Below are 23,723 nucleotides of genomic sequence, written 5' to 3'. Positions count from 1 at the left end.
ACATACAATGTTATTATTAATAAGTAAGAATTTACTCCTGCCATTTGTGTTATTTTCTAGTCGTTTTGTGGTCTTCTCTTACTTTTTTCCTCCCTTCCTGTCTTCCTTTTAATGAAAGGAATTTTCTGGTGATATATTTTAGTATCTTGTTTTTTAGTTTTTGTGTATTCATTGTATTTTTTTATTTGAGGTTACTATGAGGCTTGCAAATAATATCTTATAACCCATTATTTTAAACTGATGACAATTTAACTGTGTATTTTCAAATAGCCTATCTTCAAGCTCACTAATTCTTTCTTCTGCTTGATCAGTTCTGTTGTTAAGAAACTCTGATGCATTCTTCAATATATCAATTGCATTTGGTAACCCCAGAATTTTTGCTTGATTCTTTTAAATCATTTCAATCTCTTTATTAAATTTATCAATAGGATTTTGAGTTCCTTCTCTGTGTTATCTTAAATTTCACTGAGTTTCCTCAAAACAGCTATTTCAAATTCTCTGTCTAAAAGTTCACATATCTCTGTCTCTCCAGGATTTCTGGTGCTTTATTTAGTTTATTTGGTGAGGTTTTGTTTTCCTGGATGGTCTTGATGCTTGTGGGTGTTTATCAGTGTCTGAGCACTGAAGAGTTAGGTATTGTAGTATTCACAGTCTGAATTTGTTTGTACATGTCCTTCTTGGAAAGGCTCTCCAGGTATTTGAAGGTACTTGGGTATTGTGATCTATGTTTTTGGTCACTGCAGTCATATCTGCATTAAGGGGCACCCCAAGCCCAGTAATGCTGTGGCTCTTTCAGACTCATAGGAGTACTGCCTTAGTGGTCTTGGATAAGATCCAGAAGAATTCTCTGGATGCCCAGGCCGAAACTCTCATTCTCTTCCCTTACTTTGTCTCAAATAGGTGGAGTCTCTTTCTGTGCTGAGCTGACTGGAGCTGGGAGAAGGGTGACAGAAGCACCACTGTGGCCACCACCACTGGGACTGCATTGGTTTGGACCTAAAACCAGCATAGCTCTCGGTCTCACCCAAGGCCCACTGTAACCACTACCTTACTCCTGCCTATGTTTGCTCAAGGCCCTAACGCTCTATAGTCAGCTTCAGGTAAAGCCAGCCAGGCTTGCATCCTTTCCTTTAGAGTTCCTCCTAGTCCTCGGCAGGTTTAGAGATGCCATCTGGGAACAAGGGCCTGGAGTCGGAAACCTTAGGAATCTACTTGGTGCTTTATCTTACTGTGCCTGAGCTGGCACCAAAATCACAAGACAAAGTCCTTTCCACTCTTCCCTCCCCTTTTGACAAGCAGAGGAGTATCTTCCCATGGCCACCACCACAAACCCATGGGGAGTCCTGCTAGGCTACTACAAGTGTTCACTCAAGGCCCAAAAGCTCTTCAGTCGGCTTGTGGTGAATGCTTCCAGGCCTTGGACTCACCTTTCAGAATAGTGGACTCCCTTTTGGCCCAGGGCAGGTCCAAAAATGACACCCAAGAGCCAAGGACTGGAATCAGTGATTTCAAGAGCCTGCTTGGTACTCTACCTCACTGTGGCCAAACTGGTACCTGAACTGCAAGAAAAAGTTCCCTTTACTCTTCCCTCTTCTTTTCTCTAGAAGAAGGAGTATTTCACCATAGCCACCACAACTGGGAATGTACTGGGTCACATCTGAAGCCATCATGTCTCAGAGTCTCTCTCAAGGCCCATGATGTGTGTACTACCTCATTATTGCTGCTGATTATTTAGGGCCCCAGGGCTCTTTAGTCAGCAGGTTATGAATCCTGCCAGTACTGGGTTCTTTCCTTCAAGGCAGAAGTTTCCCTTCTGGCCCAGGGAATGTCTAGAAATGTATCTGGGAGCTAGGGCCTGGAATGAGTGCCTCAGGTCCCTGCCCAGTGCCAGATCCTACTGTGGCTGAGCTGGAATCCAAGTTGCAAGACAAAGCCCTCTTTATTCTTTCTTTTCATTAAGCCAAAGGAAGGAGTGTCTTTTGAAGCTGCAAGCTGTGCTACTTGGGGTTGTGGATGGGGAGGCACAAGCACTCCCTTGGCCACCCTGGCTGGTGTCTCACTAGGTCACATGCCCCACAAGTTCACTGGGTCTGAGCCCAGCACAGCACTAGGACTTGCCTAGGAGTTGCAGTCCTTGTGGCCTAGACTGCCTTTCAAATTTATTTATGTCCCCACAGCACTTTAGCCTGTGGTGGCGAGGCTCACTGAAACTCAAGTTCAGACCATTGGGATGGACTATTCCCCTTTGGTTAGCGCTGGTGTAAATGCTACCTCCGAGGGTGTCGGCTGAGTTCTGCCTGGTATTGTTTTCTGTTGTGATTGGGCAGCACTGAGTTCCAACGCAAAGTCCCACAGTCACCGCGCTGTCACTTCCCCAAGCACACAGATTCTGTTTCTGTACCATGCAGCTACTGCTGGGGGATGGGGAGGGATACTGCCAGTGATTCAAGACTGTCTTTCCTACCCTCTTCAATGCCTCTTTCTGTGATATGAAATTAAAACCAGGTACTGTGATCACTCACCTGATTTTTGGTTCTTACAAAGGTGCTTTTTTTGTGTGTGGATAGTTGATCAATTTGGTGTTCCTGTGGGGAGAATGACTAGTGAAGGCTTCTATTCAGCCGTCTCCAATCTTAGATGTATATCTAATACTCTATGAATAAAATGTCATAAAAAAGGACGATCACAAATATGTAAAATTTGGTGTGCAATTGGAAGCTACATATTTCACAAACTTTTTATTATGATATTCATTGATTAAATGAATATCCTTTTTTTACCAGTTCGATTGAGTACTATGTAAAAGGAGCTAAATTAAGCTCTAAAACTTCAGAAATAAATACAAAATTCCAGAAAATAAGTTATCACAGTTTTTACTTTTATTTATGTTTGATGTGAATGTATGTCTTTTGAGAAGCAGACACCAAGAAAGGATTAAACATGCAAGGATTTTACTGAGTTATAAAATAGGAAGTGGAGAGAGAGTTGGGAAAAGCTGAAAGAGCTGTCAGACTGCATTGCAATCCTGGCCCTGAATGAAGGAGAGAGGGAAGAATGACTGGATGGGAGACATTCTAGACCCCATGTGGTAATAATGAAGGTTCAGCAAGACTCAAGGGGTCCTTGAGGCACACTTGGCTGTCAGAGGAGTCCTGTGTCTCCCCAAAATGGGGCTGTCCCTGCCGTACTCTGCTGCTGGCTGGAAACAGCCCATGGGAAGTGTTGCTTTGGGTCAAACATGGCAATTAATTTAAAAATGAGTGATTGGGCTCTTGCTCAAATGTGTTCCATGTACTTAAGGCTGCAAAATAAATTTTCATGGCTGCCATACACTTTGTTCACTTTTTAATTGAAACATTACCCAGTGTAATTCATCTTACTTACTGATAATAAAAATTAAACCTTATTTATGCCCAAATCATAAGATAAAATGTTGATTTTCTGTTTTGTAAAATTAGATTCAGGGAACGTGACTGTGAAATCCCTGAAATATCAAATTCTTCAGTCCAACGTCCAAACATATTTGTGATTTGTGTAGTTGGTAATTGATTCCAACCTGAAGGCAATAAAATGTGTTTGTAAAACAAGAGCAAAGCTTTAAAATCCTTCACAGGAAAATAACCTGCAAAATACAGGCTACAGAGCAAAACTTTGGTGATATCCTATTACTTTTATTTCTTCTACATTCTGAGTTGGTATCTTTGAATTGGTAACAAAGTTGGTGTCTTTCCATTGTTGAAATCAATGTTATTGTGAATGCAAAACATTTTCAAGCCTCCCTGGTATATTTTACTTCGTGTGTCAGTCTAGTTTGAGGCCATTGAGTTTTATTGACTTCTTGACAGTTTGGTGCTCAATTTTTTTGTTGTTCTTTGCTTGCAAGAATTCTCAAGTCTCGGATGGCTTTGCTAGCTTAAGTATTTGTTTATGTTTTAAATACTTTTGAAATAGAAGTTTTGAAGGATATGTCATTTGGTGGAAAGACCACAGTCTTTGAGGTCAAACAGATTGTATTGGGTTCTCACTTCTACAACTTATTTTTTTTTCTTTTTAAAGATCAGATTTGGAGAAAACAAAAAACCCACAACCCAAAAGGATGGGATTTTATATCTCAAGACATCTCCCAGGTAATAAGTCTACAGATTACAAATCATTTTCGTAGAAGATAATTTTGTACAAATTTTACATGCATTCGGGAGCAGGATATTAATGCCAATTTCTATTTTAACGGGGGGCAAGGTAGGGGAGAGGGAAAAACATTTTGGATATAACTATTTGGAAGGTGAGTAGAAATGAAGAGGGCAAACCCTAGCTTTTCAGTATCTACAATCAATGTTTTGTTTTGTTTTGTTTTTTAAGAAAAAAATTTTTAAAACCTTTCAATCTTTAGTATCTCTTTAAAAGCCCACTTCTTAGCTATTAGTCAATCCACACCAATTATTTAAATTCACTTGGTACACACCTTTGTCCACTGGGTAAATTATATTCATTATGTCCACTGCTGCAGCATGCATAAACCAACATCTCTACATGGCCTAATCTAGGACTGATGGGAGAAGTGCTTGCAAACCAAGATTAAGGTGTCATTTCTCTGCTATTACTGTCTACCAAGCTGATCTCTACAAAAATGCACATGAAATCAGGCAGGTTTAGCTACTGTGTTGCAAGATAAACCAGGACCTTGTTAAGTAGTTCTCTCCATTGCCATTTATTCTCTCAAGGGAAACTTAAAAGAAAAGAAAAAAAGAAAAAGGAAAAAAAACAACACATTAGTCTGGCCACCTCATAAATCCGACAAGCATTGGTGTGGCATTTCAGTAGAAAAGGAAACTTGTTGGGGGAAAAAAACCCATCAAGGTTGTAAGAAAGGCTCCCAATTTAACCGTCCCTGTCCCTATTTATCCACTTTAATTCACCACCCAAAACCATCCATTATTCTAGAGCACCTTGATCTATAAAAGGGGTCAAAGGATCAGGAGAAGGCAAGGAATGAGAACCAAAAGACATCAAGGAACTGATTTGCTTGAGAAAAGCAGTGATTCTTCCTTTTCCAGTTCTCCATGGCTGAGAGAGACAATGCCCAAGAGATTATCCATGTGACTTAGAGACTGCTTATTTATTGCATTACTTTAGACAAGCTGACAAATCTTTCTGAACTTGCTTCCTCCTCTGCAGTTTAGGGACAGCAATTCCTACTTTGTAGGTTGCTGTGAGACAGAGGTGAGGCAGCATACACAAGTTAATCCTGAGGCTCCCCATCCAGACTGTTGTGTTACCCAGTGTTTTGCCTTCCTCTCACTTGGGGTCACTGGAAACATGCAGATCCCAAGCTTGGCCAGAAGAATTGCCCAGGTGCCAAGAACAGTCCCTTAGCAGCTTGCTGCACAATGTCTGAGCTGAGAGGGCCATAGCCTATTGACCTCCTGGGGTCTTGCTGTGCTCTTGTAATCCTTCCTTCAGCCCATGTGTCAAATGCTACTCCATGCTCTTGTTTCCACAGTGATCCTATAATTATAGTGGTGGGAGGGAATATTGTCCAGAAAGGACCAGGAGGGTGGGAAGCAAGGCCCTCAATGGCCCCATTCACCTGGACCTTTAGCAGTCAGTGGTCTACTGTCAGGGGGTTCTAGCCATCAGGTGTCTACCACGAGGCAAGACCCCTCTTCTTGTCCTACTGCCAATTCATCTTCTCCTGTAAGTGCTCCCTCAGTCAAGGCTCTCATATCCATCAGATTCTGCTCTTACAATCTTGCCCACTCCACTCTATTAACCATGCATTCTGAAATTTCCACTTCCCCCATTCCCTCAATTACATACCCTCAGAGGCAGAGGGTCCTGCCAGTGCTGGGCACATGCAGCTCAGAAGCTGAGTAAATGCCCCTTCTCCTGTCCCCTTGTGTCTTAGAAGCTAGGTGGTCTGTGTGGTTGGAGCTCCATGTCAGCTCTGTGGTGTTCATCATACTGCCCTGTGTGAGATTCTCCTGCAAGTTGGTCTCTGAGAGACTAACTGAGTTGGATATTCCTTCAAGACTCTAAAAAATAGGACATTTACTGAAATCATTTTTTAATCCTTTTTACTGAATATATAGAGGTGCAGTATTTGTTTGTGTGCTTAGTCCTCAACCTGTTTGCATTTTCATGAATAAAGTCATAGAAAGAAATACATAGCTGAGGCATGCAATGCTTCTGGGTTGTGGGAATTATGCATTCTTTAGACCATGGGGAATCTGAAGGAAGAGGCATTTGTTACTTGTGTGCTGCTGGTTTGGCCTCCTCAATGTCTTGCATCTAACAGGACACAGTTTCAGTTGCAACAAGGGGCCCTGGTGGGTAGAGGGGCTCTCAAAGGGCTGTTAACATATCCAAGTACATGATGACCTGAACAACCCAAAGGTTACTTCTGATGTAAGTGTCCAGGGATGGAGATTGTGTGTTGAGAGCTAGGGCCAGGATGACGGTGAGGTGAGTAGGCACCTGTCTTGGGTGCAAAATTTGTAAAGAATATTTTAATGCAATATTTTTTAAAAACTCAAATGAAAAAAATTCATGTTGGACAAAATATAAAAATTCTAAATAAAGAGAGAATCAGTAATGGTGCTGTGTTGAGCCATATTTGAGCCTGTAGTGAAAGGAAAAATCAGTAATACCTATCCAGTTTTCACTTAAAATTTTTATATTTGATTCATCATGATTTTTTTGCATTCATTTGATTTTCCAGATCACATTAAAATATTATTTTTCATGAAAACAAAAAAGCAAAATTAAAATTAAAAAACCAAAAAAAGAAAATATAAAAAGGAAAATATATGATAATAATACTAAATTATTAGTTCTGACCCTTCTGAGAGCCATTGGATTTAAAAAGCATTCCTTTTGCTTCCTTTAAATCTTTCATTTTGTTTTCTTTAATCTTCTGCTGACTGGTAAAAGGCGATTATGGCCCAAGGGCCACAAAACTTCTATATATCAGAAACCATATTGACAATATTTAATATTAATTTGCATGTGATTTATTTTTGGTTTTGTAAATCAATCTTTTTCTGTACCAGAAATCCTTCAGGGGAAAGTCGAATACTACTAGAGTAGATTAATAATGAAAACAATAAATGATTTTTAAAAATAGAGTTTTAAGTACTCTAAACCTTCTGGGTATTTTAAAATAATGGCCTTATTTTTCACTTCAACACATTTTCCAAGTGGAGTGGTACTCACCTGGTCTATGAGATTATCACCTGGCGTATTTCAAACTCCCACCATTGGAAGCCATCATGAGTCTGTAACCTGTAGGGGTGCGGCAGCTGTTAGGAAGAGCGATCTTCACCGCACACCTCATATCATAAGGAGGGTGTGATATGTTGGGAAGTGTACAGGATTCATGAGCAGAAGACATCAATTCCTCCCTTATTTATAACTCATTACCTGGCTGGGCTTCAACTTCTCTAAGCTTGATTAACTCATCCTTGCAATGGGAATAACAACAACTTTTTTTCCAGGGTTGTTGGAAGGGAAAAAAGAGGAATTATAGGAGAAAGAGCTTTGCAAACTGCCAAAACGCTCTCCAAATTAAGCAAGCTCTGTCTTGATCAATGCCCACCCACAGGGATGGCTCCTCTTGGCTGGCAACTAAAGCTGACTTCTCTGCTAGAGAGATTATCTGTCATCTAGGTTGCATTATCAGCTGTAGTATGCTATTCTAAAACACACTAAACCTATAAAGGAAATGAAAGGAAATCCTGAGAGGTCTTCATGGAAAAGTTCTTGCTTTATAAAGTGCAAAGTAATCATAGAGTGTGACCTCCAACAAAGCTTCCTGAGAAAGGTATAACGACTTCAAATGAACTCTAGTTAATTCTACAAAACTTTCCTTAATTGGCAGTGTGAAAAAGTGAACAAAGAAGTGGATTATGCCCCATGAAGAAGATAATTGCTTCTTCAGGAAATGCAAAGGTTGTACCAATTCCTGGAACTAAGCCAATGCATCTTCAACTAATTGGACTTGCAGTTGGTCATCTCAACTTTAAGTGTCCTAGCTTTTGCAGACTGAAATAATCCCTTAATATGTCTAACTGAAGCACAAAAAAGATAAAATTATCCTTTAAGATTTTCATCTGTCATAGTCTGGGCATGGTGGCTCACTCCTGTAATCCCAATACTTTGGGAGGCCAAGGCAGAAAGATCACTTGAGGCCAGGAGTTTGAGACCAGCCTGGGCAATATAGAGAGACCTTGTCTCTACATAAATAATTTATTTTTTATAGACATATTTTTATCTGTCATATATATAGACATCATTTTTGAAGAGTGATTATTTTTCAAAACAAAAACAGCCGAATTCAGAGACTGCCAGTTTCATTGATTTCACAGCCCTTACCTGGTCAGTGAGCAGGTGGTATAAGAAGATCTGGTCTTTGGTTAAGCTGATGGCAATGCTGTGTGGCAAGGGAAAAATATTCATTCTTCACTGACTGCACCATAGGATGTGCTATGTTTGAATCTGAAGCTAGAGGTGGATCAACTCCTATCTGACAGTGCTGTGGATTGGCATTAGTTTGATCTTTGGAAAACCTTGAAGCTTTTGAGGAACTCTCTAAGGAATATACCACTACCGCTAAGGAGAAAATAGCCAAGGGATGTATTTCTACTATGCACTTAACCCAGATCCCAGAAATGCAGTTCTCTGAAGTGAAAGATTTACTTGGTCTTACGTAGTAGTCAGGTCTCCTAAAATACTTGCTGATAGTAAACTAAGATATCTTGGTGGGATGAGGCTATTTTTCAGCAAACACCAATGGCATTTGGCATCCCACCAAATAATCCGACAACATTTAAGAACTTGAGTTTTGTGTAGAACTTATTAAAGGAAAGTAACAAACATCTGTTATTTATTTAAATGATTTTTATTTTACTGTTATTTAAAATACATCAAACACGGTGATACACGAAGTAGAATCATCATGCTTGCATGCTGTGTTGCCTGGGCAATGAGCAAACAGGGACCAGGGATCCTCCTTTCCCTTGGGACCAGCAACTTCCTTCCCCTGATGGCAGGGCCTGAGCAGTCCTTTCCAGACCACTCCTGCAAATAGCTGACATCCATATACCAGCTGCTGGCACCCTGCTGGGGTTATCTCCCCATTGATAAGACAACATTTGCATACTTGTTCTGTAAGGAAGAACTTCCGCATGGGAAAGGGCCCCTGCACTGGGACACAAGCTCCATCGTGTGTCCATCACGTTCTGGCTGGCCCTGGGCTTCCTGTCTATGGAGTGACGGGAACATGGGTGATCTCATTGCCTTTTCTTGTCTTAATCCAACCTTGTTACTTTTTTTTTCTTCTCAGTAATTTCTATTCCTTATGACTTTCCTTGTAGAATTTGTCCCAAATTCTGGTAAATAACAGATAGAGACCTGTTAGGACTCAGTTTTTATGACAAACATGAAACTAGGTATAAATGCTCTTATAAGCATGGCTCTTAACCACAAAACTAAAACAAAACTTAAATATAAGTATAAAAAAATCACATTAATGACCCTAATGTAATATAATAATTGATGTTATTTTGGTGAAACTCAATCATTCAATTTGGGCTTAATGAAATAAAGAGCCTTAGTTTCAACTCTTTATTTAATCCATTTCTATATTTTAACTTGAAAGAAATTTTTAGAGAATGCCTATTTGGATAAGTTTGATGGGCAAAGTGATATGAATAACTACAAGGCTTTTTCAGTTCAGGATAAACAGACTTCATATTTAACCCAAATTCTGCTGGCAAGCAATCATTGAATGCCTTTTTTGAAGAGGCGTCATGTAGTAACTTGTAAGGCTGACTGGTTCATCTGAAAATAAGATTGGCAATGTGATATTATTGAATCTGTAATAAATGGGTATTTAATCCAATTATTTCTGGAATTGAAAAGATAAAAAAATCTTCATTGTAATTCTGATAGTTGCTGCTTTTGAATTTTTGCAAGTGACTACGGAGCAGGAGGGGCTGGCTGGATACGGTGCCATGTGCCTGCCTGAAATGGAAACCTGGCTCGATTGTTGTCTGGTGCAGACCTTTGAGTTTTATAAACCTTGGCTCCATGCACTGTGTGAGAACCACATGGCCCACAACTGTTATCTATTTAAAGCATGATGAAAGTTTCCTTTAAGCAGTGAGCTATGCATGATTCATTCTATTCTGCATTTTATTCAGTCACTCACTCACTTGCTCACTCATTCAAGCACGTGCCATGTGCCAAGCAGGCTCTAGGCAATTACATACACTGGTGGACAAAATGGAAAACCTCCTTGTCTTCATGAAACTCCTATTCCAGCAGGAGGAGACAGAAAACAAAAGTTATTTTAATAAGTAAATTGTATAGTGTGTTTAAAAACAATTTTTTTTTTTTGAGATGGAATCTCGCTCTGTCGCCCAAACTGGAGTGCAGTGGCCGGATCTCAGCTCACTGCAAGCTCCGCCTTTCGGGTTCACGCCATTCTCCTGCCTCAGCCTCCCGAGTAGCTGGGACTACAGGCGCCCGTCACCTCGCCCGGCTAGTTTTTTGTATTTTTCAGTAGAGACGGGGTTTCACCGTGTTAGCCAGGATGGTCTTGATCTCCTGACCTTGTGATCCGCCTGTCTCGGCCTCCCAAAGTGCTGGGACTACAGGCTTGAGCCACCATGCCCGGCCACAGTTTTTTTTTTTTTTTTTTTTTTTTTTTTAAGGAAAAAAGAGTAGGACAGGGCTTTAGGGACTGCTGGGGCTGGAGTGGAGCAGGTTGCAATTTGAAACAGGGGTCAGTATAGGCTTCATTGGAAAAGTGTGATAAGGGAAAACATTTGCGAAAGGTGAGGGTATGAGCCAAGGGGCTGTGTAGGAGAAGTGAGCAGTTCAGGCCGAAGGACCAGGTAGGGCAGATTCTTGAGGTGGGGATATACCTGATGTGTTCAGGAAAGAGCTGAAAAGTCAATGTGGCTGTATGTCAGTGAGCTGGAAGTGGAGGAGTAAGAGAGAAGGTTGAAGAAGTAAAGGTTATCTTAGTCTGTTTTCTGTTGCTTATAACAGAATACCTAAAACTAGGTAATTTATAAAGGAAAGGAACTTATTTCTTATAGTTCTGGAGGCTGGGACCAGCTTCAAGGTTGAGGCAGCATCTGGTGAGGGCCTTCTTGCTGTTGGCGACTCTCTGCAGAGTCCCAGGGTTGCTCCAGGCAACACATGGTGAGGGAGCTGAGCATGCTAGCTCAGGTCTCTCTTTGTCTTCTTATAAAGCTGCCAGCCCCACTCTTGTGGTAACACATTAATCCATTAATCCATGAAAGCCCTCATGACCCAATCATCTCTTAAAGGCCCCACCTCCCAATACTGCCACATTGGAGATAAGTTTCTACATGAGTTTCAGAAGGGACAAACATTCAAAGCATAGCAGCAGGGAAGAATGTGAAAACTCCAGGAAATCATGGTAAGCACTTTGGCTTTTTCTTTGAGTGAAATGGGGAGCCATTTCAGTGCTTGGAGCAGAGTCATTGCATGATCTCACTCACAGTTTAGAAGTGTCACTCAGGTGGCTGGGCTCAGTGGCTCACGCCTGTAATCCTAGCACTTTGGGAAGCCGAGTCAGGTGGATCACCTGAGGTCAGGAGTTGGAGACCGGCCTGGCCAACATGGCAAAACCCCGTCTCTACTAAAAATACAAAAATTAGCCGGGCGTCGTGGCAGGCGCCTATAATCCCAGCTACTCGGGAGGCTGAGGCAGGAGAATTGCTTGAACCCGGGGGGTGGAGGTTGCAGTGAGCCAAGATCGTGCCACTTCACTCCAGCCTGGGTGAAAGAGTGAAACTCCGTCTCGGAAAAAAAAATAAAATAAAATAAAGAAGTGTCACCCAGGAAGGATGGAGCTGCCTTCACCAGAGGTGGGGAAGCTGGGGATAGAGCAGGTTCCAAAGTGGAAAGAAATAACAAGCTCAGTTCTGACTCAATTAACTTTGGCACCTCTGGTAGGCATCCAAGTGGGGTATAAGTTGGGTTCTAGCATCTGAAGTTTGGGAGAGAGGTCTGAGCTGGAGATTTACAGTTCAGAGTCAGGGAGTAGATGGATGGCATTGAAGCCAAGGCACTGAATGAAGAAGATGCAAGGGAGTACATGTGGCTGGAGAAACAAAGAGGTTCAAGGAGTTAGACCTGGGGCCTCCATAACCTAGAGGACACCAAAATCCTACAGGAGGTCTCCAGATAGAGTTTTCATCCAGATGCTGCAGTCTACACTAAAGTTACATTGTCTCCAAGTTATCATTACAGTGAAAGCATAATTTATAGGTTATGTGGAGAACTCACAGACCTTGGTGATGCATCTGGAACCCTCCTTTGAGAAATTTTGCTTCACAGACCTCAATCATAGGCAAGATAGTTCTTCAAGTGGAGACAGAATGATATGATTCTAAAATCATGTTCATCACTGTCTTGCTCCACAGGGGAGATTTTCACATTTACACCCTTGTTCTACTTTATCAATGTATTAGAAATTATACCCAAAATGTTCTTCACCACAGAAAAGGTAGAAAATTTAGAAGTTAGAGTTTAAAAAGTAAAGTTTTAATGGTTTCATTTCACCCCCGACTGGGATATATCCATATCCCACTTGCCCTTGGAGACTGTTTTCCTTAACTTGTCCTTGGAGACTGTTTTCCTTAAGCAGATGTACATTGAAGTTCACTTCCCTGGGCTTGGATGAAGGCTTCCTAGGGAATCAGTTTTCGGGCCTTCAAGGTTCATAAGTACTCTTTTCTCACATGGAACCACATGGGAGCTCATCTGCCACATTAATGCTTTCTCAAATTTCCTACCAGGACTTCCTTTCATGCACCTTACAAAAGATTCACCCAACTGAAATCCAACTCCGGTACAGTGACTCAAGTTGCAAAAGTGTTTGGGGCTGTAAGCAAAAGAACAATTGTCACTATCACTCAGGAAAGTCACCTTCAGCAAAGACCTCATAGAATTCCTCCCCCAATCTATTTTAGTAACAGCTTCATTTCCAATAAAATTTTCTTTTTATGGTTAAAAATAATTTATCAAAATGTATTATATGTTTAAGGTGTTTTGGTTTATAATAATTAAACTAAAATGAAAATTTTAAGTTTAGAGAATTTTAATCAGAAAAAATAAAAAATAAATTTTAATTTATGGACATGTTTTTCTTTCAAAGAAATTTGATAGCATAAAGAATAAAAGTTGTACTAAGACAACTCGATGGAGGAAGTGTGATGGAAATGTGATTTAAGTCAGAAGTGAATGATGTAAATTTTCTCCCTGTTAAATAACAAATGTTCATGTACTTAAAAAATGGATATCGCATATCAAATTGCAATAGTATTTATATTCCATTTTCAGAACACATTTTATATTTATCAGAGCAATGTAACAGTTTTATTTGAAAATGTTAACATTTACAATATGCCAGAAATCACATATTTTGCCTCTATTTAAGATGAAAAGTTTTAGATATCATCTTTAAAATATAGAAGGAAATACTCATTTTCCAAACTCCATTCAATGAGCAACACAGGTTTCAAATTCCACAGTGACTTAAACTACACCAAAGACAATCTCAGAAAGATCTGTATCAAAAGATCTCAACAGCAATGGAAAACTTCATTTTTCAGAAGCAGACCAATCAATTTTGAGCTAGCAATTTCTTTCTTTTGTAAGATTCATTCCTACTGTGCTGAGACTTTATCTTCTTTCTTGACCATAGATTACACCAGGACATATCGATCATGTTAAACTGTCAACACCCACAATGATATGCCCCAGACACATTTCTTACAGTGAGCAGAGGGTTCTGTGTGTTGGATATAGGTCAATCACTGAAGGTAGCAGTAATTCAGTGGCTCTCTGCACTTCACCTTCATAAGGCCACAGCACTCACGTACTAGGTGGTGTCCCAGTGGAGGACAGTTGCATACAAAGTCTCTTCCATCTTGACATCTTGCTACTGCAGTGGCCTCCTGTTCCATTTCTCACTTCTCCCGCCCTTAGTTTTCTAGCTCTGGGGAACATGGCTGCCTCAGCAACCATTTTATCTGCTCCCTCTACTTCACCGTTTTGCAAGGAGGAAGGGGCATTTGTTTCTTTCTCACACTGTCACTACCTCCTCCCCTTTCCTTTACCATTTTTTCATTTCCTCTTCTTCCAGTCGCCCTTACGATCTTCTTCCTCTCTTTCTGGCCAGCCTCTGACTTCTGCAGAGTAGTTCCCTCCACCCAGACAAAACCCTGGACTGATGCCAGGCACAGGGTATGTGACCTATGCTTCCATCTCCTCTTCTGTCCCTGGCACTGTGACCGTAGACATTCACCTCCATCAGGTGCCACTGATAAAGGAGAAGGAGAGGACACAGTTCATAGAAAAGGAAGCTCTGGCCAAACTGGAAGCCACCAACCCAGGGTGTGGCTCCTAGGGTATTGCCGTCTTTCAGGAGCTTCCCAAGGCTTATCCTGTAATGCCTCCACTCTTCTTAGCATCTCTCTTCTTACTCTTTATTGTTTTTCTTTTTATTGTGACAAAATATACATAACCATAAAATTCATTATTTTAATCATTTTTAAGTGTACAGTTCAGTGGCTTCAATTACATTTATATGTTGTACAAACATTAGCACTATCAATTTCCAGAACTTTCTCATCATCCCAAATGGAAATTCTTTACCCATTAAACATTATTTCCTTTTCCTTTCTCACTCCAGTCCTTGGCAACTGCATTCTACTTTCTGTCTCTATGAACTTGACAATTCTTGGTACCTCATATAAATACAAATAAAAATACAGCATTTGTCCTTTTGTGACTGGCTTGTTTCATTTGACATAATGTCTTCAAGGTTCATCCATATTGTAGCATGTGACGAAATTGCCTTCCTTTTTAAGGCTGAATGATATTCCATTGTGTATATATCCACACTTTGTGTATATATTTATCCCTGCCTGGGCACATGGGTTTCTTCCTACTCTCAGCTGTTATGAATAATACTGCTAGGAACATGAGTTTATAAATATATGTTCAAGTCCCTTCTTTTACTTCTTTTCGGTATAAACCCAGAAGTGAAATTGGTGGATCATATAGTAATTCTGTATTTAATTTTTTGAGGAACCACCATACTGTTTTTTATAGTGTCTACACCATTTTACATTTCTACCAGCAATGCACAAAAGTTCCAATTTCTTTACTTTCTCACTGATCTAGTTTGAATACATGAGCCCACCATATCTCATGTGGAATTGTAATCCTCAGTGATAGAGGTGGGGCCTGGTGGGAGGTGACTGGGCCATGGGGGCAGATCCCTCATGGCTTGGTGCTGTCATCAAGATACTGAGTTGAGTTCTCACAAGATCTGGATATTTAAGTATGTGGCACTTCCCCTCTACTCTCTCTCTCTCGCTCCCCCTCCCACTATGTGAGATGCCTGCTCCCCCTTTGCCTTCTTTCATGATTGTGAACTCCTTGAGGCTTCCTAGAGGCAGGAGAGGAGGTATGCTTCCTGTACAGCCTGTAGAAGCACTAGCCAATTAAACCTCTTTTCTTTATAAATTACCCAGCCTCAAGTATTTCTTTATAGCAATGCAAGAATGGACTACCACACTCACCAACACTTGTTATTTGTTTAATTATTGATTTTTATAGTAGCCATCCTAATGGGTGAGAAGGGATATCTTCTTGTGGTTTTGCTTTGCATTTTGCTAATGACTAGCGACACTAAACACACTTTCATGTGTTTATTGGCCATTTGTGTATCTTCTTCAGAGAAATACCTATTCAAGTCATTTGGTCATTTTAAATTGGGTTGTTAGTTTTGTCTGTTGTTATCGAGTTTATTAATTGTAATTATTTTTTCTCTTAAAAATATTAATGCTCATTTTAGAAAATTAAATTAAGAATTGAGAAAGCATTGAGACAAATAAAAATGATTCATGTTACAAATAAAGAATATATTTTCTCAATTTACGTTAAGTGTTTATAAAATTTATTTAGTTCATATTCTTTGAGTGCAATATGAAGAAGCTAGGATTCATTACTTAGGAATTAAAAGTAGACATTACTAAATAAGTCTTGGATAAAAGAGAAAAATTAAATTTAAAGCAAGTCACAGTTTATAAGACTAGTAGGTAACACACTACTACCCAAACTAATTAAATATGTTCAGAGCTATACTTAAAATAAAATTCCTGACTTTAAATATTCTTATTACAAATCCAAAAAAATTTTAGTTAAGCATTCAATAAAATACAAATTTTTGAAAATACAAATGCATAAAAGAGGCTATAATAGCTGGTAAAGAATTATTTCTGGATGTGTCTGTCAGGGTGGTCTGGAAGAGATTAGCATTTGAATCCATAGACTGAGAGAAGATCACCGCCTCCAATGTAAGCAGGCATCATCCATTCTCTCAAGGGTTCTGAATAGAGCCAAAAAGCAAAGGAAGGGGGAATTTGCTCCCTCTGAACTAGTGCATCTGTCCTCTTTTTTGTTTTGTTTTGTTTTTTTGAGATGGAGTCTTGCTCTGTTGCCCAGGCTGCAGTGCAGTGGCGCGATCTCAGCGCACCGCAACCTCTGCCTCCCAGGTTTAAGCAATTCCCCTGTCTCAGCCTCCCCAGTAGCTGGGACTACATGCGCAAACCACCACACCCAGCTAATTTTTGTATTTTTAGTAGAGGCGGGGTTTCACCGTATTGGTCAGTCTGGTCTCAAACTCCTGAGGTCAGGTGATCCACCTGCCTCAGCTTCCTAAAGTGCTGGGATTACAGGCGCTAAGCCACCAGGCCCGGCCCACATCTGTCTTCTGATGTTAGACGTGGGCACTCCTGGTTCTCAGGTCATTGGACTGAATCACACTACTGGCTTTTCATGGTTCACCAGTTGCAGACAGGAAATTGTGCAACTTAGCCTCTATGAGCCAATTTCTACAATACATCAATCTCTTTCTCAAGTATATGTAAATGTAGAGAAAGTGATATATATATGTTCTATACGTATCCTGTTTCTGTGAAGAACCCTAATACAAACATTAATAAATTGTTTTAAAACTCACAAAATAATAAAGAGCAGGTAACTCCCCACCGTGTTTTCAGTTTGCATATTCTAAGGTCATTACTAAGAACATTGGTTTCATTTCTCTGGATGCTGTTCTTTTGTTGGTCCCTTAATTATTCATGACCATTATATCTTCATTTTGGATTATGTATTTTATTTATAAAGTCTCCATTGTTCAAGTGATTTTTTTCTTAATTCTAGTTGGTCTAGTATTAATATTCTTATTTGTTTTATATTTGCATTCATCTGGTGTGTCTTTGTCCACCTCTTCAAAAAATATTTCTGCTTCAATTTGTTTTATATATTTTTTTGAAAATAACTTTTAGCTAGATTTTGTTTTGCTGACCCAATTTACAAATTATTATCTTTTAAAGATGAAATTTGATCAACTTACATTTATCTTAGTTGATGCAGTTGTGTTTCATGCTTTTCTATTGCTTTGTTCTTTACTTATGCTGTTTTTTTGTTTGTTTATTTTAGTGTATTATATTTTATATTTCTACTGATTTGGAAAATATACATTTTACTGTTAGAGAACATCTTTCATTAAAAGCATGTAAGCCTTTATTTCTCTGTTATAAAAACAATAAAGCCTCAATGCTTCAAATAAGATGAGGAATTCAGCTTGCTTTAAAAAGTTTCTTCTTTTTTCTCTGTCTCCCAGTTTATGTTAGCATTATCTCAGATTTTAAAACCAGGATATTACAAGTAGGTTTTTTACTCTGCAATTTCTCTTTCAAAAACCATTTGGACATTTTAAGTATATTTCATAACCACAGAAACAGCAATTATTCACTGGGATACTTTGTTTCATTGGTATCAGTATTGTTTACCTCTTTCACCTTCTTCCTGGATATTTTTACTATAACATGGGTAATTCGCTCTTGGAATACTTGCCTATCTCAAAATACGTTTGTCATTTTCTGATGCTATGATGATAAATTGTCCCGATTTACAAGTCCTAAGCCACATCCTTTCCCCTCTAAACTCTGTGGATCTTATTCCATGATCTTTGGCATGATTATATTGCAGAGAAGCCTGGAGACAAATCCTATAGTTAACCTGGTTTTACTGTCTATGTCTTTTGGGAATTTTCCTTTATCTTTGATAATCTGAAATTTCATCGGGATAAATATAGGTATGTCTTTTCATTTTCTAAGGTAAAAAGACAAAACAAAGCACAACCTGACATACTGAGAGCATCTTTAACCTGAAGTGTCAAGCATTTCTGTGATTTCTTTAATTGTATGCTTGTTCCTCCACTTGCTCTGTTTCTTCACTCTTAATCTTCATCTTCCATGACCTCAACCTTACTGTCTTTATGGATATTCTAGTTTCCATCAAAATCTCTTTTTCCAGCACATTGGAGAAGGTAAAAAGGCTGGGAAGGAAGCCAGGAGAATGGTGAGTGCCATTAGCTGCCTTGCAAATTAACCCTTCCCTGGGGCTGGTGTAGCTTCTTGGCCCCCCAGGGTGCTAAGATGGTGCTCAGTGGCTCCAGTGGAATCTGTCTTCATCACTGGCACACGTGGGCCGTCTGCAGACTCCCAGATAGATTTCTCTGTGGCACCTGGGCCCCTGTATCATGGATAAGATCTCCTTTGTGATGAGATTAAGCTGCTGAACTTTGCTTGCTGGAAACAGCCCTCATCGTGGCCCAGCCTTTTTCTTTCTGCAGCCCACGAAGAAGTCTATTCCAGTTTTCTTTCCATCCGGGTTCCAGGGGCTTCTCCTGCCTGCATGTTCTTTTCCACCAATGGCTTCTGCCATTCTAGCTTTCACTTTCTCCTGGAGGTGTTGGCCAGAACATTTCACTTGAAAGGTTTTGGTACGGACATTTCCCTCCTTACTTCCCACAGAACATCCCAGTGAAATACTAATATTTGCAGTTTCTTGACCAGAGATTCCTACAACGGTGATAGGAAGATTGGCAGAGGTCATGTTGTTGATTTTAGATTTGTTTGTTGTTGTTGTTTATTTTAATCATTTAGCTAAGAACTCCAGAAATGGCCTTTGGATATAGCCTCCAAAATATTCCAAATAGCTTCAAGAAACATGAATGGTACTCGCATGCATAGCCTGTGCTCAGAAATAGTCCCAGCAGGAAAGAAAATGGGTTACAGAATGAGTTTGCATTCCCTTTGGCTGGGAACCTCAGCACTGGCCCAGGGCTCCTTCATGAAGCAAGAGCCTTTCCCAGGTCCGGGAGTCCTTGATGATTCTTCTTCTTCTTCTTCTTCTTCTTCTTCTTCTTCTTCTTCTTCTTCTTCCTCTTCCTCTTCTTCTTCCTCTTCCTCTTCCTCTTCCTCCTCTTCTTCCTCTCCGGCTTCTCCTCCTCCTCCCTTCTCCCTTCTCTTCTTCTTCTTCTTTTTTTTCTGGAGACCAAGTCTTGCTCTGTCGCCAGGCTGGAGTGCAGTGGTGCTATCTTGGCTCACTGCAACCTCGCCTCCCAGGTTCAAGCGATTGTCCTGCCTCAGCCTCCTGAGTAGCTGGGAACACAGATGTGTTTCACTATGCTCAACTAATTTTTATATTTTTAGTAGAGATGGGATTTCACCATGTTGGCCAGGATGGTCTTGATCTCTTGACCTCATGATCCACCCGTCTCGGGCTACCAAAGTGCCGGCATTACAGGCGTGAGCCACCGTGCCCAGCCAGTTCTCTGTTCTTTTAGACACCTCTGGGATCACACTGTGAGAAGCAAAATCTTAAGAGACTGTCATGTATTCCTTAATTCACATGGGGATGAAAGGGCTGGCGCCCAAGCTCCAGCTCTCAAATCCCGCTTTTGATTCCCCCACCTCATTCTCCACCTCAGCCACACTCTCTTATGAAGGATTTAACAAGTTTGGCCCCAAATCCACGTGGTGAAGTGCTTCTCTTCTGCCCATCTACTGAGCTTTCTGCTGTTGATGGATAATTTCTCTTGGATGTCTTAATTGACCCCTTCTCCTTTTTGTCTGCGTTTTACACATAGGTATCCAACCATTGCACCAAGAGATGAAGATTCACCTGGTATGACTAAATTCCACTGTAGAATCTAGAAACCCTCTCACAGCTCCTGTCTTTCCAACAGGTATTACAGTTTACAGCTGTGTCCTACCTCCTAGACTTACAAAACTGGTGTCTGTTTTTTTTTTTTTTTTTTTTTTTTTGGAGACGGAGTCTTGCTCTGTCACCAGGCTGGAGTGCAGTGGCACCATCTTGGCTCACTGCAACCTCCACCTCCCAGGTTTAAGCCACTCCCCTGCCTCAGCCCCTCAGCCTCCCGGGTAGCTAAGACAGCAGGCACGCGCCATCATGCCCAGATAATTTTTTGTATTTTAGTAGAGATGGGGTTTCACCATGTTGGCCAGGATGGTCTTGATCTCCTGACCTCGTGATCCACCCATCTCAGCCTCCCAAAGTGCTGGGATTACAGGCGTGAGCCACCGCGCCCGGCCTGGTATCTGGTTTATATGAACGAAAGGTCTGGCTGGAATAGCAAATGTCTGCAAGGGAGGCTGGCCTAGATATCACCAGGGCCTGGAACACTTCTCACATTCTTTCCTCCAGTAACCTCCCGTTGTCTAAGAGGATTATGACTCTTCTTTCTCTCTTGTCCTCAGAATGTCTCTCTGGCCTCCTCTCCTCCCAGGGACCCAATTTGGAACTGAAACCCTGAGGTGAGATAATTGAGGTGAGATAATTGCAATAATGGAACAATTCTTACCAAGTCACTGTGGTAACTCAGTGACTCCCCCTTTTGTGTTGATGCTACACAAGGCTAATTTCTGAATCTACAGCTATTCGTGGTACTATTTCTTTAAAAACCTAGATATCAACAAAAGAAACTACATTAATCCAATGTGGCAATCAGGTGCCGTGAACTATCCTAGTACTTTAATTCTAAAAGCTGAACCTTCTTGGCAAAAGAAAATGATAGAATTTCTCTTCCCAAGACATTTCATTTAGCCACCTCTATTTGTCTTCTATTTTCTTCCAAGATTTCCCACTACCAAGCATAGTAGTTTTTCTCTGAACCACTCGCCATAGCCTAAGGTAGTCTAATTAAAGCAATGGATCATTCACGCTGCTTTTCAGTAATCCTACAGTGACTTAATGAACAGAGTGCAGCAATTCAACACATGGATTCTTACTCATTGCATCCTAATTGTATGTAAGTACCACACAATTCTATTGAGACTCACAGACATTTCTTTCTTCTCCTCTTCAATGAAAAAGCAAACATTAATTGAGCCATACCACGATTTGGGAAATAAACATTTCACGTAAATTGAAAAAAATGCTTCTCTGCTTGTAATATACACCATTTTTGTTTATCTGAATTTTCTTAATTTTCTACAATGAGCACGTACTAGTTTTGTGAAGAGAAAAAAATAAAAAAAATTTTTTTAATCTTTAGGTCAGGAGTCTGCCTATTGAAAATAGCATTGTGGTACCTTTATCTTTAGAGATAAATGTCTTTACTTTTGATAGAAAAGATGAGAAGTGTTTCAACAAAAGAAATAGTACATTATGGTTTCAAACCTCAAAGCGTGGTGACAACCTGGGATGTTAACGAAGGAAACCTGAATTCCGAGATCTATTTGCTAAAGGGAGGCTGGAAGTCTTGGAAGAAGATTCTGATTGTGTAATCGAGTTATTAATATCAGAAATGCTTTTCCATAGGCCTTTACTTTGAATTCATTTTTTGAATGAGATAGCTGGTCTTTAAAAACAACTTACTTTTTACTGCTACAGCACTACACGTGTACGGTAAAAATAATTCAAATGGTAAAAAGAAAGAGGTACTGTGAAAAAGATGAAAAACTCCTGACATCCCAATTATGCAGTCCTCAGAGATAATCATCATTTCTTGTGCCCCTTTTTAGAAATTTTCTCTGGGTGTATACTCCCTCTATGTCTCTATTCCTTTAAATCTATATTCTATTGCTTTATATCTCCATATCTATATATTAATATGTAGGTATTACAGTTGCTATACACTTACACCATTAAAACAGTTATTTGACTTTTTATATTTCACATTCTGGGGCTTCCAGCTGGCACCGTGACTCCAAGCGTCCCTCTGCTGGGACATGAGAGAGAAGGCATCAGTCAGGATGACAGAACTTGACTGATGCATGTGCCCGAGCCACACTAGTGATCTTTGAGTGCAGGCTGGAGTCCAGGTCATCTGGCTGGGCCTCCTCATTCATGGCAATCTCTGGGCAGAGATCTTAGGAAATTCTCCTCCCTTCTCAAGACTCAGCCATCTCATTGGTAATATGAAGGACTGGGAATACCCGAGATACAGTCTAATGTTCTCTTGTCTGTGATGTCATAACTGTGGCACTTGGGGACACTTCCAAACGACCAATATTCCGCAAAGATCCATATCACGTTCTTCAAGACCCGTGCCTGTCAGAGCTGTCAGACACTGGCCGGGGCCCTGCAAACATGCACGTTTTCTCATAGCTTTGCCTGGTGCTTTGAATTCCTGCCACACTCATTGGGGAGCTGTAGCTCACTGATGTGCATTTAACTGGCAGGGAGTGGGAGACAGAAACAGAGGAATGGGAGAGTGGAGTCTTGTGAGAATCAAATGTATTTACTAAATACTGTCTATACTTCTGCAATTTGCCACACAAGTGCAGGGTGAAAATCTGAGGACAGCAAGATGAGTCCTTAGACCATGTGCTCAAAGAGGTCTAAGTTCAGGTGGGGAAAGAGAAACATACACAGATAAACTGGAACGCAGCACTGACAATGTCAGATGAAAACGGGGAAGCTCTGCAGAGAAGGGGGACCTTGGGCTGAGAAATGGAGGCCAAAGTGGGGTCCACCAGGTTCAGGAGGTAGAAAGCACTCCAGGAAGCAGTGAAGTGGAGTAGCAAGGCACAGGGACATATATGAGGGTGGCATGTTCAGGGGATGACAAGCTATTCTGGATGCCTGGTGTGTAGGGTGCCCATGGGGAAGGACCAGGTGAATGCATCTAGAAAAGTAGGCAGAGCTCCAATGATACAGGGTTTGGATAATGAGCTAAATAAAAAGTGTAGAATTTTTTCTGAATAGCAGCAACTCTCAACCCTACCACATCCAATGGCCCTTTTTATAACAAGTATTTTGTAATGTCATCTATATATCCTGAAATGAAATTCATATTACTATATATCCTACCTATATACACAGTGAAAAATTAAATGAAAAATGAAAATCACTATAATGGCCTGACATGAAGAACATCAAAGGAAAATATGTATTTCATGTAAATGCTTGAATCTGACTAAAAAAAAAAGAAAACATACTGAAGTTGTTGGATGTTTATGACTATACACAGAAGCACCAAGATGTGACAGCTACAAATACAAACAATACAGGGACATGGAACTAGCGTGTCATGGACCTTGTCATTTGACTTGATTTTCTGAAATGTTAACTTTGGAGAAATGCTGAACACAAAAAGTACAATCATCTCTTGAATATATTAAAATGATGCAAAAATACTTTGTGTGTCTATGCAAATTGGAATTCATTCTAGGTTTATACAATTATAAAAAGCATTTTCAATTATAGGCATGTTTAATAAAACATTCAGAGTCACATTAAGAGTGGGACAGTTTCTTCTTTGAAAGGATAGTTTTGTGTGCGTCTGGATGACCTAGACA

The 23,723-nt window shown here is 40.3% G+C and overlaps 1 non-coding gene across 1 annotated transcript; it reads left to right on the top strand.

The window, feature by feature from the left end:
- Positions 1–250: 250 nt before the first annotated feature.
- LOC103882867 lies at positions 251–22,107 on the top strand. Its single transcript, XR_002520952.2, has 4 exons — positions 251–1,100; positions 4,057–4,127; positions 20,048–20,146; positions 20,679–22,107. It is a non-coding gene; the product is annotated as an uncharacterized LOC103882867 (transcript).
- Positions 22,108–23,723: the final 1,616 nt, after the last annotated feature.

Source organism: Papio anubis, chromosome 4 (assembly GCF_008728515.1).
Source record: "Papio anubis isolate 15944 chromosome 4, Panubis1.0, whole genome shotgun sequence".
Classification (NCBI taxonomy): Eukaryota; Metazoa; Chordata; class Mammalia; order Primates; family Cercopithecidae; genus Papio; species Papio anubis.
The sequence above is the reverse complement of the archived record's forward strand: the minus strand, read 5'-3'. Positions and strand labels throughout refer to the sequence as shown.